Raw genomic sequence first — 16050 nt, forward strand, 5'->3', positions numbered from 1 at the left:
CCTTTGCACCAAGTTTCCAACACATCGCCCCACAGTATGGAGCCGCTGTCACAATTTGACGCATCGCTTTCCTCGCATTAAGGAATCTACACAACACTTCTCCTGTATTCAGGAGGACTGATGCCTCCATTTCCCTGGGTCTCAAGAATCAATTATGTTTCCCTCCTTTGCGACTGTTTTTCATCTCGGATTTTGATGCATCAAAGGTACTTTGTGTTAAAGTCTATTCATCTATGGAGTTCTATGGATTGAATTGGTAAAACCTTTAAAAAGTGATATTTCTGCTCATGTATGTTGGAGTTTTGTCTTTTTGGTCTTGTTTGGTTTAGGCAAAGATTGGTTATGTTTCTAAACTGGTGTGATCTCCATTTGTAGTCAAATTCAAATGTTTTAATAATTGATTTAGACCTCCACTGAGGTAAACAATAAAAATGTTCAAACAAACAGTAAATTTACTTAATTACCATAAATTCATCAAGTGCTAATACAATGGTAAAAAAGGATAAAAAAAATGTATATACATTATAACACAAAATATTCATAAGAGCCATTGTATCCTTCCATTTGTAGTCTTTTCACTTTGTTACTGGGTGTTTTATGTATAAATTCTTTACACTCTGCCTCTGAGCTATGCCTGACTACTTGTGCCAAGCTACCAAGGGGGTGAGCAGGGGGTATATTGGCTATGTACCTCCCTTACCCCAACTAGAAGGAAGGGTCCCTGCTCGGACAGGGTGCATACCACTGCCAACTTGAGAACCACATTTCTAACAGGAAGGTGTGCTGTGTGAAGAGATGGTGTGACATGTGAAGAGAAGTTGTGCCATGTGAAGAGATGGTATGACTGTGAAGAGAAGATGTAATGTGTGAAGAGATGGTGTGACGAGTGAAGGAAAGTAGTGACATGTGAAAATAATGTGTGACATATGAAGGAAAGGTGTGACGTGTGAAGAAAAGGTGTGAATTGGAATTGGAATGTGTGACGTGTGAAGGCGGCTCATGTTTAAGCCTTGGTCCAAGCGTGATGGTGTCTGCCTTCTCAGTGAGTAGTGAGTCTTTTGGATTTCCAGCCACGCAAGGGACAAATCCTGGTAGTGCACGACACCAGGCGCATAGCGCTTAGAGGCCTGGCCCCAGATTTATGAAGGGTTTGCACTGGGATTTCGGCACTTTTATGACACAGTCCACTAAGCCACACAAACCCACTTTGCGAGGTTTGTATGGTTTAGTAAATAAAAAATAAAACAAGGAAGTGCACAGGGCTGCCTTGCGTTCCTTTGCGTCCGGTAGGTGTGACATGGGCATTCCCATGCGTCTATCTATGTATTTTGACGCAATCTGAGATTTAATAAGGCGAGAAAAGCTGGAATTGAGCAGAAAAGCTATGCTGCCCTGAAGCAGGCGTAACGTGTAGAAATATCTTTATTTCTCTCTGCTACTTTTTATGTGTGCTGTATTCTGCAAAACACATAGGGCCTTATTTATGAAAAGTGACGCATCGCTGCGTGAAAACAGCGATGCGTCACTTTTCACTGCGCACTCCTTGTGACACCAATGATGCGTCATATTTAATGTATGACGCATCATGTCGCAAGGAGTTACAGAGACGTCAGTATTTCTGACGTATCTGTAAGCGCAAAAGTGACGCATTGCTGGAGTGTGTCACAAAAGTGACGCAACTCCAGCAATGCGTCCTTTCACATGGGGAAAGCCCCATGTGAAAGGGCTTGCGTCAGTCTTACGCCTGCTGTGAGGCAGGCGCAAGATTTTGACGCAACAGCGTCCTAAAAGTGACGCAGTGAAATCTCATAGATTTCACTGCGTCACTATTACGAGGCTTTTTGCGGGGGAACGCCCCCTCTGCATACATTATGCCTGACGCAGGTATAATGTGGCGCAGGGGTTTAAAAAGTGACGCATCTACCTAGATGCGTCACTTTTTAAATATGGCGCAACAAGGCGCATGTTTTACGCCGCTGATGCGTCACAAAAAGTGACGCATCAGCAGCGCAAAACTGACGCAAGGCCTCATAAATGAGGCCCATAGAAAGAGAAAAATGCTTCTAAGGGTTATTTTTGTGCACAAAGGTGTCACTTTCTGCACGAAAGCAATCCTGCCTGTAATGCAGGCACCCTTGCACCTTCATGCAAGGGTCCTGTGCTGGCGCAGGGTAGCACAATTTGTGCAATATCTAAAAGAGAGCAGAAATGCGCCAGATCTTAGTAGATATGATGCATTTCTGCCTCCCCCTTTCATGCAACACAGCGCAGTAACTTTTGGCAAGTTTTACTAAAATTTTTCACTGAGTTTACATCACAAAATTGATGCAAACCAGCACATACTGTATATTTTAGCAATTTACGTTTAGTTGAAAACTTGTTTTGAGCTGGAAAGTAGTTGGAAAGTAAGACAAACCAGCGCGAAGCACTGCTTTGCAATGCGAGCGAGGCAGTATTTCTGGCTGCTGCGCTGGGTTGGGTGACACTTTGGTAAATCTGGCTCTTTGTTGCTGCCCTGCGTCGTCTGAAAGATTAAGAATATGCTCCCTGGTATTCGGGTTTTCCTAAATGAAGCGCTTTGTGGATCACTGAACTTACTTGAAACAAAGTCTGGGGGAGCGGCAGACAGTGGGGTCTTAAAGCCTGGGTGGGGAAAGCTCCGATATGCGGATGGGCGCACATCCATAGAGAGCTTTGTGCATTCTAGCGCTTTGAAGCTTATCCTCTTTCATATGAGGTGCCAATGTAGCCTCCTCGGTGCAATGTCATTAAGGCTCTCGTACGGGCCTGGCATCAGCCTGGGATGGTGGCAAATATAAAGGCATAAACTGGGACCTTCCCACAAGCAGGCTGGAGAACAAAACTTTTCACCCCCCTAATCTAAACGACCATTGGAGAGAGGCCCCGGTCATTGGAGAGAAGCCCCCTTGCAGGCCCCCCTCATGAAAGAGAGAGCCCCCTCATGAAAGAGAGAGCCCCCTCATGGGAGAGAGGCCCCAGTCATGGGAGAGAGGCCCCCTCATGGGAGAAAGGCCCCCTTGAGGTTCCGTGACAATTGTAAGTGGTGTTTCCGACTCGTACGAATATGGTCGAGACTGGTATCTATGAACCGCAAATGAATTGTTTAGTAAGTGTGCGCAGTTTCGCTGTGCTAACTTAAACCGTTCGTTTGTTACGTGGGCTTTTTCATCCGTACCCACGGGTTCCATCTTAGATACGGCATCCATTTTGTCTCTTGCCCTCAAGTAGTCAGCGAACGGACGCTGTCCGCTTCGCGACCCTGGGACTCCCAAGATATTTGCGAAAAACACATGTCTTTTGAAAGTGTCTTTATGACGAGGGGGTTGCTACTGTAAGGCAGGTGGCGCCGCTCGAGGCTCATCTTGCCGCACGGACTTATTGTCTCAGCCGTGCATCTCATTAGGCACGTCCCTTTGATGCCTGTATCTCGTGTTTTCCCGACACCTCCCCTTTTACACCCTTTCCGATCTCCCCACTGTCTCCGTCTTCCTCTGCACCTGTCTTCGTTCCTGTTTCGATCTACTTGATTGCTGATTGGAATTTGCTAATGGTGGGAAGATGGGTTTTTACAGTTGGGAACCGCCAAATGTTTCCGCAGTTATGTTCCGGACCTTATGTGTTTCAAACCGACCAAAGCGACCCCTCTGGGAGCTAGATGTGGGAACTGAGTTGTAAACCTTTGTGTTCAATGTTAGCCTATGGGTAAAAACTGTATAAAAGGAGCGATCCACAGAACCAATTTGAAGCAGTCTCCCCGAACTACACTCGATGTACTTCCTGTGATTTCTGTGTTCCCTGCAGTAAATAAACCTTGACTCTTTGACGCCGAAGGAAGTGTCCCGTGTCTCTGTGACTTGTACGCCGGAACAGGTTACCCACGAAGGTTTCAGGTGTTGTGCCCTGGCACCGCTGGGTCCAAAAGAACCCAGTCCTTCAGTTGGCGCCCAACGTGGGGCTGCATCAGTGGTACCGGTCCAAGCCCGACGATCGTGAGGATCTTCGTGTGAAATCTCCGAGGGAAGGTGCACCCCGCTTCATCGATCCTGTTGTCGAAATAAGTGGCCCGAAGACTTTTCCCGCGAAGATTCCCGCCTCCTGACGGCTGCGACGGACTGCTGCCCTGACTGTAGACCTGTTTTGGCGCCTGGCGTAGACCTTGGTATAGCGAGACGATTGACGGGCCTTCCTGAGGACGCCATTGATCTTTGAGTTAAGTATTTGTGGGTCGCTCCCAGAATCCTTTGTTGTAGACACTTTAGCGAGTGTCTTGGTTGTAGACACTTTAGCGGGTGTCTTTGTTGTAAACACTAGTGTTGTTTTGTTGTACACGCTGTGTGAGTGTTTTTTTTTCTCGGTGACACTTTGCTAGCGTACTTTGTTGTTGTATTTGTTTGACGACTGCAGCCGCCAAAAACCGAGGGTTTTGTTCTTGCTGGGACGTGGTAAATCCCGTAACCCTTGAAGTTTGTGAAACTCGGCTAGTGTGCAAGATGCCTGGTCGCAGTACTTTGTTCAGTTGTTGTAGACCTTGTGGTGCGGATTCCCTGCTGGAGGACTCGTGTCCGATACCTCCGGTTGGAACTCCTACTTATGACTTATATAGCAAACATGGGCTAGGCCCGATTGCTTTTAACGATTATTGGATAAAATATACAAAGAAAGACGGCGATCTTCGTTGGCCACCTCACGGTAGCTTCGAAGCGTCGATCTTAGATAATTTGGAAATAAAGTTGTTCGAACGTAAATCTAGGCCGGCCATGTTTGATGCCTTTCGGTTGTGGCGCAAAGAAGCCCGACAGAAAGAAATCAGACAAAATAAACGTAGTGAGCGAGATAATGTTGCTACCATTGTAAAGAAAGCTGAGCAGTTTCAGCGTGATAAGGAGGATAAGGATAAGGAAGTGTTTGAGAGGCTACAACGTATGACCATAGATAAATGCTATCCTGCTTTGCCTGCGGAGTCGGATACGAAGGAAGAGGCAGTTGAGGATCCTTTAATGTCCTATCTTATGAAGTCGCCACCTCCGTACGTACAGGGCACCGCAGTTCCTGTGGTCCCTGCCGTACCTGTTCTTCCACCTGTTATTCCTCCACCAGTTCCTCAACCTGCACCCGCTCTTCCGACTGTTCCTGCTCCTGTGTCTGTTTCTATTCCTACTGCTCCTCCGCTTCCACATACTCCCACTCACGCTACTGCTCCTGTGTTGTTAACCCCTGTTGTTGCTAACGTTTCTACTCCTTCTCTTGTTAGTCCTGTGTCTTACTCTTGTCCCTCTACTCGTAATCGTAATTCTCCCATTGCGGCTAGTTTCTTTCAGTCGCTCGGACCTGTTTTTGGGTCCGCTGGTTCTGATGGTCCACCTCAGAGACGTAGTCAACTTCCTGGTAATAGGGAACGCGCTGCGCTATACAATATGGCGATGGGTTGGATGGACAATCCGCAGAGAAATCCACCCCGAGTTGTTCTTGAAACATTTAGTCAATTCAACATACCGACTCAGAGATATGTGTTTGACGAAATGTGTAAACTCCTACATGATCAGATAGCGGCCGTAGCGCCTGACGAGGTGCTGACTGCCCTGTCTAATCTTCGGCTTCAGTTCGCAACTGGACTGATAGTCGATACTAATGTCCGACGTGCTATTGAGCAGTTGCTGTCTTTTCGTCTCGCTCCTATTCCTCACGCACTGTTTGTTGAGGATATTGAACGCCAACAAGCAGAGTCTGGCCAATATCCTATGCGTGAAGTTCCGCCGGTTTGGATACCAGCTGATAATACTAATGTTAATGCTCCAGTGGCAGCACATTTTCAGAGAGTGTGGATACATCTCCCATGGAAACGATCGGAAGTGCTTCAGGTGAAACAATCTTTGCCCGATCCTCGTAAAAATCCTGCTGGGTATTATAAGGAATTATCGCAGCTCGTAGATGCTACGATAATGAATCTTGCCGATATCGACATGTTGTTCGGCAACGTCGTACCACAACCGGTATGGGCTAAGATTCGTCACCAAGACCACACAAATGAATTAGGTGGTGATTGGGCTGCCATTACAGCGGCAGATGTTGGACAAGTGGCTGCTGCTAAACCCGATCAGTTGATTGAACTTCTTCCCCAGCGAATCATTACGTTAATGAAAACGCTTATGCCAGCTATGAGGGTAAATTGGGACAAGTTGTCAGCCTGTAAGCAGAAGAAAGATGAGAGTGTATCAGACTTCTTTACGAGGTTTGAGGAAGCATTTGTCGATCATAGTGGACAGGATATGGGTACTGAGGGTGGACAGAGGTTGTTTGTGGATAAATTTGTATCGAACTTATTGCCCGATTTGTGCAATAAATTGAAGAATTCAGAAAGTGCATGGGCCGTTTCTACCTCAGCTCAGATACTGGCTACGGCACAATATTATGAAAATAGAGAGAAAGAGGAAAATGACCGAGCTGATAAAAAGACAAAAGAGCTGAAAACTAAAGTGTTATTACAACAAGCGTATCCGCCGCGTTCTAATCAGAATGCGTCTCAGCAGAATAGATCACAGTCGCAATCGAATCGATCGCAGTCGCGTAACGATTCCTCTTTTCAAAGATCTTCGTTAGGGTATAATCAATGTGCTTATTGTAGACAGGAGGGACACATTAAATTCAATTGTCCCGCTTTGAACGAACGTATTAGTGGTAATTCGTCCAGAGGAGGCCGTGGTGGTTCACAGAATGCATCACGTGGTAGAGGTCGTGGTGCTCAGAACGACCGTTCCGACAACTCGTCAAATTCTAATAATTGTTTCGATCAACGTGGATCATCGCAAGGACGATCTGCGCAGTACAATGTAGACGATTATTACGTCGATCAGGGGACTGACGACAGTAATTACTAGGATAGCCAAAGACAAAAGGAGGGAGTGGTATCAGTTCCGGTTGATCAGAGAGGGCCTTACGTCGCAGTTGCTACATTGGGCGTCGTTGAGCCTTTTCTGTTGGACACTGGTGCAGCGAAAAGTTCTATCATGCATTCGAAACTCCCTGGCGCACCTTTGTCTGGCTTAACAAATGTATCCGTTGGATTTTCTGGCGCCCCAGTTAGCAATCCAGTTTCGCGCCCTTTGCCCCTTCAAATTGGGCCTTGTGAGCTCGAAGCTCCGTTGATTTTAACCACTGGTTGTGGCGAAAATCTTTTGGGTCTGGATTTGCTTAAACGTTTGTATGCGACTTTGTATTGTTCTCCTGCGGGTGTAAAGCTTACGTTAGGAGAGAGAGTAGTCTCTCCCATGTATTTGTCTCTTGATAAGCTTCCACCGGAATTGGATTCTCTTCCTGCGTCTTTGTGGGCGACGGGTCCCAATGATGTAGGCCTACTTGATATCTCCCCTTATGTTGTTCAGTTGAGATCGAATGTGCGATTGCCACGTATTCCCCAATACCGTATCTCTCTTGATGGTGAACGAGCTTTGTTGACGATCATCTATGATTTGATCGAGAAAGATGTTATTGAGGAGACTCGGGGAAACGTGTGCAATAGCCCTGTACTGCCCATTCTTAAACGTACTGATCCTACCAAACCACCTGTTTATCGTTTTGTTATCGATTTACGGGAGGTGAATAAAATTGTGGTTCCTCAATTCCCTGTTGTGCCTGACATCACGGCGCTACTGACTCTGATTCCAGCTACTGCTTCATGGTTTTCGGTGATTGATTTGAAAAATGCCTTTTTCAGCATCCCGATCGCCGAGGAGAGCAGGGACCTTTTCGGTTTCTCTCTTGGTGGACGTAGCTTCCGGTTCAAACGCGCTCCTCAAGGCTACTGTGAAAGTCCATCGATTTACAGTCAAGCTTTGAAGGGTCAACTGGATGCGTTTCGGTTGCCGGTTGGTGCGGCTTTAATGCAATATGTCGACGACTTATTGGTGGCTGCTGATACTCAGGACATTTGCAAAATTGCTACGGTGTCGTTGCTGCAACATCTCTGTGAGTTAAATCACAAGGTGTCACCTTCTAAACTCCAATATTGCTGTCAAGAAGTAACCTATCTAGGTCACTTATTGTCAAAGGAGGGAAGGAGATTGACCTACTCCTCCTCCTCCACCCCAGAGAGAATTGCAGCGATTGCGCGAATGGCTGTGCCAAACACCCAAAGAGATGTGCGTGCCTTTCTAGGTATCACGTCGTACTGCAGGCAGTGGATTCCTAATTTTTCATTGCTAGCGAAACCATTGGTGGCTCTTACGTGCAAGGATGTTTCAACTCCTTTACCATGGACGGATGAATGTCAGAAAAGTTTTTCTGAATTACGTGATTCATTGTGTTCGGCTCCTGTGTTAGGTACCCCTGATTACAGCAAGCCGTTCACGTTATATGTTCACGAGAGAGAAGGTTGTGCGTTGAGTGTCTTAACGCAACCTTTTGGTGGTAAGCAACGTCCATGTGCATATTTTTCCTCGACCTTAGATCCAGTAGCTAGAGCATTGCCGAGTTGTTTGAGAGCAACTGCGGCAGCTGCGGTCTCTATCCGGCAATCAGCAGGACTGGTCATGGATAATATGCTTACGGTGATGGTTCCGCATGCAGTCGACACTCTTTTGAATCGAACGAAAACTCAGCACTTGACGAGTGCGAGGTTGTCTGGGTACGAATTGACGCTCTTGGCAAGCCACATTCAGATAAAACGTTGTAATGTCCTAAATCCGGCAACTTTGTTACCAATTAGTGCAGAGTCAGATGAAGTAACGGAACATGACTGTTACTTGCGTACAGAAGAGGAAACAAAGGGTCGAGTGGACCTTAAAAACACCCCATTGGAAAATCCTGACGGCACCCTGTATGTGGATGGGTCATGTTTTAAATTACCGAATGGTGATGTGACTACTGCTTATGCTGTTGTGACGTTGAATACTGTTGTTGAGACTGCGAGATTGAATCAGAATTCTGCCCAGGCTGCAGAGCTGATTGCTCTTACTAGAGCATGTGTGTTAGCAAAAGGTAAACGTGTGAATGTGTACACCGATAGCCAGTATGCTTTCGGTGTAGCGCATAGCTTTGGACGATTGTGGCGAGAGCGTGGTTTCTTGACGTCACACGGCACGAAAATACAGCATGGCCAGCTTGTGAATGATCTTTTGGATGCATTGACTTTGCCTGCTCAAGTTGCGATTGTTAAGTGTAGCGCGCATCGTAAAGTGACGGATGATGTTGGTCGTGGTAATTCGTTTGCAGATGAGATTGCTAAGGAGACTGCCCGGAACCTTAGCACTCGAATGTACGTGACGAGTTCGGTTAGGTGGCCTACAGAATCGAGTATGTGTGAGAACACTATAGAGAGTGTGAAAGCAATTCAGAATGAGGCCACCAGTACGGAAAAGATGAAGTGGAAAGAAAGTACGGGAAAGTTGGATGCGAATGGTTGCTGGATTGATTTGTCGGATCAGAAAAGATGGATGTTGCCTGATGCGTATGTACTGGCCGTTGTGACAATGGCACATGGGTTAGCACATATTAGCGCGAAAGGCATTTGCAAATTGTTATCGCCTGTGTGGAAGAATGATGGAATTGCAAAATGTGCTGAACGTCTGGTGAAGAATTGTATGATGTGTCTAATGTACAATCCTGGCAAAGGAACCCCAACTCCCCCTGGCAGTTTTGCTCCTCCTTCGTATCCCTTTGAGGTGATCCAATTGGACTTCATCCATATGGAGCGATGCAATAACCTGAAATATGTTTTGGTTGTGGTTTGCGCGTTCTCCCGATGGATCGAGGCCTATCCCCTCAAAGACAATACTGCTTTGTCTACTGCGAAAATCCTACTGAAGGAATATTTTCCTCGGTATGGAATGCCTAGAGTCGTGTGGTCAGATAATGGAAGTGAGTTCGTTGGAAGTGTGATGAAGAGTGTGTGTAAGGGCCTTGGAATTAATCAGAAATTCCATAGTGCCAATCATCCCCAGTCAGCTGGATTGGTTGAAGGGTACAATGGCACCCTTAAACTAAAGCTTGCGAAGATTCAGGCTACGACTGGGCTTTCGTGGCCTGACGCTTTGCCTCTAGCATTACTGTCAACTAGGGCGACTGTACACTCTCGAATAGGGCTTAGCCCCTATGAAATAGTGTTCGGCCGTCCTGCGAATGTGTGGGGGGTTCCTAGGCCAGGTATATTCGTTGATCTTGAGTATCCGATGTTGATTGACTACTTACATGACTTGACTGCTAAACTGAGGTTAATTCATCAACAGGTTTACGACGCCTTGCCGACGCAGACGGAGGGTCCAGGCCACCAGCTCCAGCCCGGTGATTGGGTAGTTACCCGTAACTTCTCACGCAAGAAGAATCTGGACCCCCGTTTTGTTGGACCTTACCAGGTGCTCCTGGCCACGAGGACTGCCGTTCGTCTTGAGGGACGGAAGAATTGGGTACATGCTACCCATTGTAAGCGAGTCCCTATTCCTTTGCCGGCAGACCCGTGGGTAAGGAAAGGCATTGCGTCAACAGAAGCAGAGACATTGCCGGCGTTTGTACCTTTTAGCGACGCACAGCTTGTTGGAGAACCCTCAGCGCAGCAGAAAGCCATTGTTGGAACATTGTCAGCAAAAGACTCAAGACCAAATCAACAAATTGATCAGCAGGACGCTGTCTCTTCAACGGATCCTTTGTTTGACGAGCAGACACGTCCCGGGAAACATCGATATTCTTTGCGTTCTCGCATTAAGGACTAATAAAAATTCCTTGTTTTGTTGAAATTGATAACTGCAATATTTTCGTTTCCCATGATCAACTTTGAACATTCGTATCGTTGAAACTTGTTTTGTACATATATCAAGCTTTTTCCTTGTATCTTTTTCCTTCCACAGCAGAGAATTATTGTGCTAAATAAATACATATTGTGTATAGAGGGCCGTAGGGCCGCGCGCGTACTTCCTTCTGGACAGTAGGTCTTGACGTTAGGTTAAAGACCGTCGGTTCCTAGGAACTCCTGGGGATTGACTATTGCTGCACAGAACGAAGTGCGTCAAGAAACGTTGCGGACGGTCATAGGGAAATGGCATTTTCGAAGCTGAACGATTTGGAAGGAGCTCAGGCGTACAGAGTCAAACTGCAGGAACTCAGTCGTACTAAATGTGTTGTATTCCAATTGTTTGTATTGTTTTTAACTGCTTCTGCATTCTTGGCGGGTGGGGTGTATTACACTATGTCTCACTTCTTACTTGCTACCCCTACTCCTACTCCTTACCCTAACCTTACTTTTACTACTACTACTGCTTCTCCCCATTCCTTTCATATTTTACCGGAACACGAACAGGCTAGACGTGTGGAATTCCGCAACAATTCCTTTATCCAGCTCCTCCACCAGCACCAGTTAGTGGTTAACACTACTAATTGTTGGGTGTGTGGGTTGATGCCACATACTACCGGTAAGGGAATTCCATATCTGGTGTTACCGTATAGTTCCCAAGGGTCAGCTCGAGCATTCCAAACAATGCTTCGAAGCGCACTGGGTTTCCACCCCACTCCAGAACAACGTTCCCCCAACTCTGGTTCTACCTCGTATCAGTGGGTGCTGTCGATGGCAATAGAGGATATGGAAGATGAGATCCATGATGCTTTTCTCATCCCTAAAGAAGAGGTACAAGCCTATAGGGTCCTGAGTAGAGGGGAATATAGTATGTTCATCAATGAAAAGCAGCTTAAAAGCTCGCCTCCAATATGGGTCGTACCCCACACTGGTAATCTTTGTCTCGTGGGTCGTGGTTCGCAAGCCTCACTTGGAGTAAGTGCTTGCACTGAAAGTTACCTTCTGCCCATGTCCCCGACCCCTGTGTTTCTGGCTGCCAAGGGTACGTACTTCATCTGTCATGATCGTGCATACACATGGTTGCCCGTAGACTTCATGGGCTCATGTTTTGTTGCAAATTTGTTGCCTCCGACGTTCACTGTAGATGCCGATTACCATAAGACTAGAGTTGTACGAGGCGTAATTAGCGAAGAGGATACTGCCGGTCAAGAGGCAGGAGACTTTTTCAAGGGTTTCCTCCCGTTTTGGGGACCTATGGTTAATAGTAGGAACCTGAGACATTTGACTCGAGTGGTAGAATCGACAGCTAATGTTACTGCCAGTGCCCTTGGTAATATCACCACAGAACTTCAGGCGGAGAGACTTATGACGTTGCAAAACCGTATGGTTTTGGATGTTGTTTTGGCAGATCGCGGTGGGGTATGTAAAGTGATCCATTCGAGCTGTTGCATTTTCATTCCAGATAATGCTCCTACTGTCTATCAAGCCATCTCGAAGTTGCATAAGATCTCCGAATCCATACACGTGGATGTAGGGGATTGGACGCTACTTGGTTGGTTTTGGGGCCTGATGTCGACTTGGGGTTGGAAGATTCTGATGATCATCGGAGTTGTAATAGTGTTCCTGTTCACATGTTGCCTTTGTGTGCAGTGTGGTCCTGCCTTATGTGGCCTCTGTGCTACAACGTGTATGAGACAACCACCTGTTACCAAGGGGACTCGGTTGGACAGAGCTATGCTACAACGACATCTTGATGGTCTGATGAATATCGAATATGATTCCGACTAGTGCTTGCCTACATGAGGGCAAAAGGAGCGTCTGAGGTTCCGTGACAATTGTAAGTGGTGTTTCCGACTCGTACGAATATGGTCGAGACTGGTATCTATGAACCGCAAATGAATTGTTTAGTAAGTGTGCGCAGTTTCGCTGTGCTAACTTAAACCGTTCGTTTGTTACGTGGGCTTTTTCATCCGTACCCACGGGTTCCATCTTAGATACGGCATCCATTTTGTCTCTTGCCCTCAAGTAGTCAGCGAACGGACGCTGTCCGCTTCGCGACCCTGGGACTCCCAAGATATTTGCGAAAAACACATGTCTTTTGAAAGTGTCTTTATGACGAGGGGGTTGCTACTGTAAGGCAGGTGGCGCCGCTCGAGGCTCATCTTGCCGCACGGACTTATTGTCTCAGCCGTGCATCTCATTAGGCACGTCCCTTTGATGCCTGTATCTCGTGTTTTCCCGACACCTCCCCTTTTACACCCTTTCCGATCTCCCCACTGTCTCCGTCTTCCTCTGCACCTGTCTTCGTTCCTGTTTCGATCTACTTGATTGCTGATTGGAATTTGCTAATGGTGGGAAGATGGGTTTTTACAGTTGGGAACCGCCAAATGTTTCCGCAGTTATGTTCCGGACCTTATGTGTTTCAAACCGACCAAAGCGACCCCTCTGGGAGCTAGATGTGGGAACTGAGTTGTAAACCTTTGTGTTCAATGTTAGCCTATGGGTAAAAACTGTATAAAAGGAGCGATCCACAGAACCAATTTGAAGCAGTCTCCCCGAACTACACTCGATGTACTTCCTGTGATTTCTGTGTTCCCTGCAGTAAATAAACCTTGACTCTTTGACGCCGAAGGAAGTGTCCCGTGTCTCTGTGACTTGTACGCCGGAACAGGTTACCCACGAAGGTTTCAGGTGTTGTGCCCTGGCACCGCTGGGTCCAAAAGAACCCAGTCCTTCACCCTCATAGGAGAGACGCCCTCCCTCATGGGAGAGAGGCCCCCTCATGGAAGAGAGGCCCACTCATGGGAGAGAGGCCCCAGTCATGGGAGAGAGGCCCCCTTGCAGGCCCCCCTCATGGGAGAGAGGCCCCTCATGGGAGAGACGCCCCCTCATGGGAAAGAGGCCCCCCTCATGGGAGACAGGCCCCCTCATGGGAGAGAGGCCCTCCCTCATGAGAGAGAGTCCCCCTCATGGAAGAGAGGCCCACTCATGGGAGAGAGGCCCCCCGTGCAGCCTCCCCCCCACCCCGTCATGGGAGAGAGGCCCCCTCCTCGGAGAGAGGCCCCCTCACGGGAGAGAGGCCCCCCATGCAGCCCCCCATCATGGGGGAGAAGCCCTGTGCAGGTCCCCTCATGGGAGAGAGGACCCCTCATGGGAGAGAGGCCCCCCGTGCAGCCACATAACGTCATGGGAGAGAGGCCCCCTAGGGGGCCCCGCAGGCCCCCGTCAGCCTGATGCCCGCACCTCCAAATGCAATCAGAAACAGGATAAAGTGCTCCCAGCTGCTGCCAGGCACCTGCGGGCGCACCGCGCCCACACACCGATGAACGCATGAAATGTATGGGGATTATTGTATTATTGGAGCCCGAGGGCGGATCAGAGGCGGCTTAGGGAGGGATGGATACAAGGCCTGGTTCAGAGAGGAGCCTGAGCGGACTCCTGATAGGAGCAGCTCTGAGCCTGGAGGCGCAGGCCGCAGCGCCCCTCAAACACCCTGCACTGATAGAGTCATGTCCTTGGACACAGAGGCTCAATATATATTTATTACAGGCCAAACCGGAAGGAGAGAATGACCCGGAACTGCTGCTGCGCGACCCCTCTGTAGCTCCAATCTGCGCCAGGTTCTGGAGGAGAGCTGTTTTACTGAACATTGGCCTTTGCGGGGAATGAGATTTTGATCTCTTTTATGATTAATCTGATGACATATCTCATTCAACAATTTTGGACCGTTGGTATCTGTCATTGAGTAAAAGACAACCCTCATTCAGGTAAAATAAACCCCATATACGGACACCACTCTAAAGAACCACTTACAACTGATAAAGTTTAAAAGGTTTAATATAATATTAAGAAAAGTTGCATATACAATCCTCTCAGGATCAAATTCATCAAATATACAGGAACTAATAGGAACATATATTCCCTAAAGAACCTCAGTCTACAAACGAATACAATTAAAGTTAGTTCCAAAATCAGCAAATTAAAAAGCATCGATATGAAGTGGTTCTTCTGCGTCATCTACAGAAAGAGAAAAATAATCAAGTTAAATCTGTCCCTACTCTATACTAGGTGACATCCCTACTTCGCAAGTTTCTAGTACCCTAAAAAGGTGTCAGCAGTTTGACTCCCTAAGAAGTTCAAACTCTCTTAGCCTCTAAAGGTAACTTAAGTTTAAGAAGCAGTACCCTCTCTGCCTACCCATCTGCTCTTCTAAGGGTCCTCGGCCTACTGCTCCCTTGCGCTCTGATCTCTCTCAGCGCATCTGCTCAAGTCATCTGCTCTCTTGCTTGCCCTGAGCTCTTCGCTGTTCCCGCTAATCGCTATCTTCTCCCCGGGGTGCTGTCCCTAAAATACACAATCACAGTGTGGGTGGAACGCCCCTTGACGCCCACCACGGACTTTCCCCGATGATGTCAGTTTCTGGCTCTTTCCATTGCTTCATCTCTTTGCGTCGTCCGTTAGGTTGACCCTTCTTCTTAGATGTCATCTTCATCTTCTTGTTGGCGACTTCAACTGACACTTTCAGATCAAAAGTCAAATGAACTTAAACAAGACTTTAACTTACAACTATGATTCTTGACCTTACTAGGTCCTGCGAATGGTCATTCCAAAACAAAGCTCAAATTCCAAGCGTCTCTTCTCACGTTTAAGTAATAAACTCCGTCCGGCATTGTCACCTTAAATCTAACAAGTGCTAGACTCCTTGGCTCTCATGTCCACATCAAACTATTCACGACTCCTGTGAGCCCACTAAATTACATACATTGGACTACGCTCCTGCGAACCCTTGGTCAGTCAGGTTATAATCACAAATGACCTAAACTCTTCTAACATTCTTACAAAACTTCTTCTACATGGTATAACCTTTAATATACATTTATATATAATCGCATTTTAGCAAATCCCTTGCTCATGTGTGAATACATTTTACATAGAATACATAGAATACGAAGTTGTATTCTCGTTCGTTACATCGGCACTTATATATGCTCTCTGCACATTTCTCCACGTTACATTTCTCGCCGTTTCTCCATTTAAAGTTACACCCATACATGAATTCTACTTTGCACGTTCTACTTTTCATAAACATTTCGACCTCAACCCATTATATATACGGGTCTTCTAAATCTAATGCATGTTTAACAGTAAATACATTTACATTTCTTATACCACATTGTCACTTCTATTGACCTTTATGCTATAGACGTCAACTTCACGTTATGATATACATTTAATTCCTACGTTTATACTAT

Source organism: Lissotriton vulgaris, chromosome 11 (genome assembly GCF_964263255.1).
Source record: "Lissotriton vulgaris chromosome 11, aLisVul1.2, whole genome shotgun sequence".
NCBI classification, from domain to species: Eukaryota; Metazoa; Chordata; class Amphibia; order Caudata; family Salamandridae; genus Lissotriton; species Lissotriton vulgaris.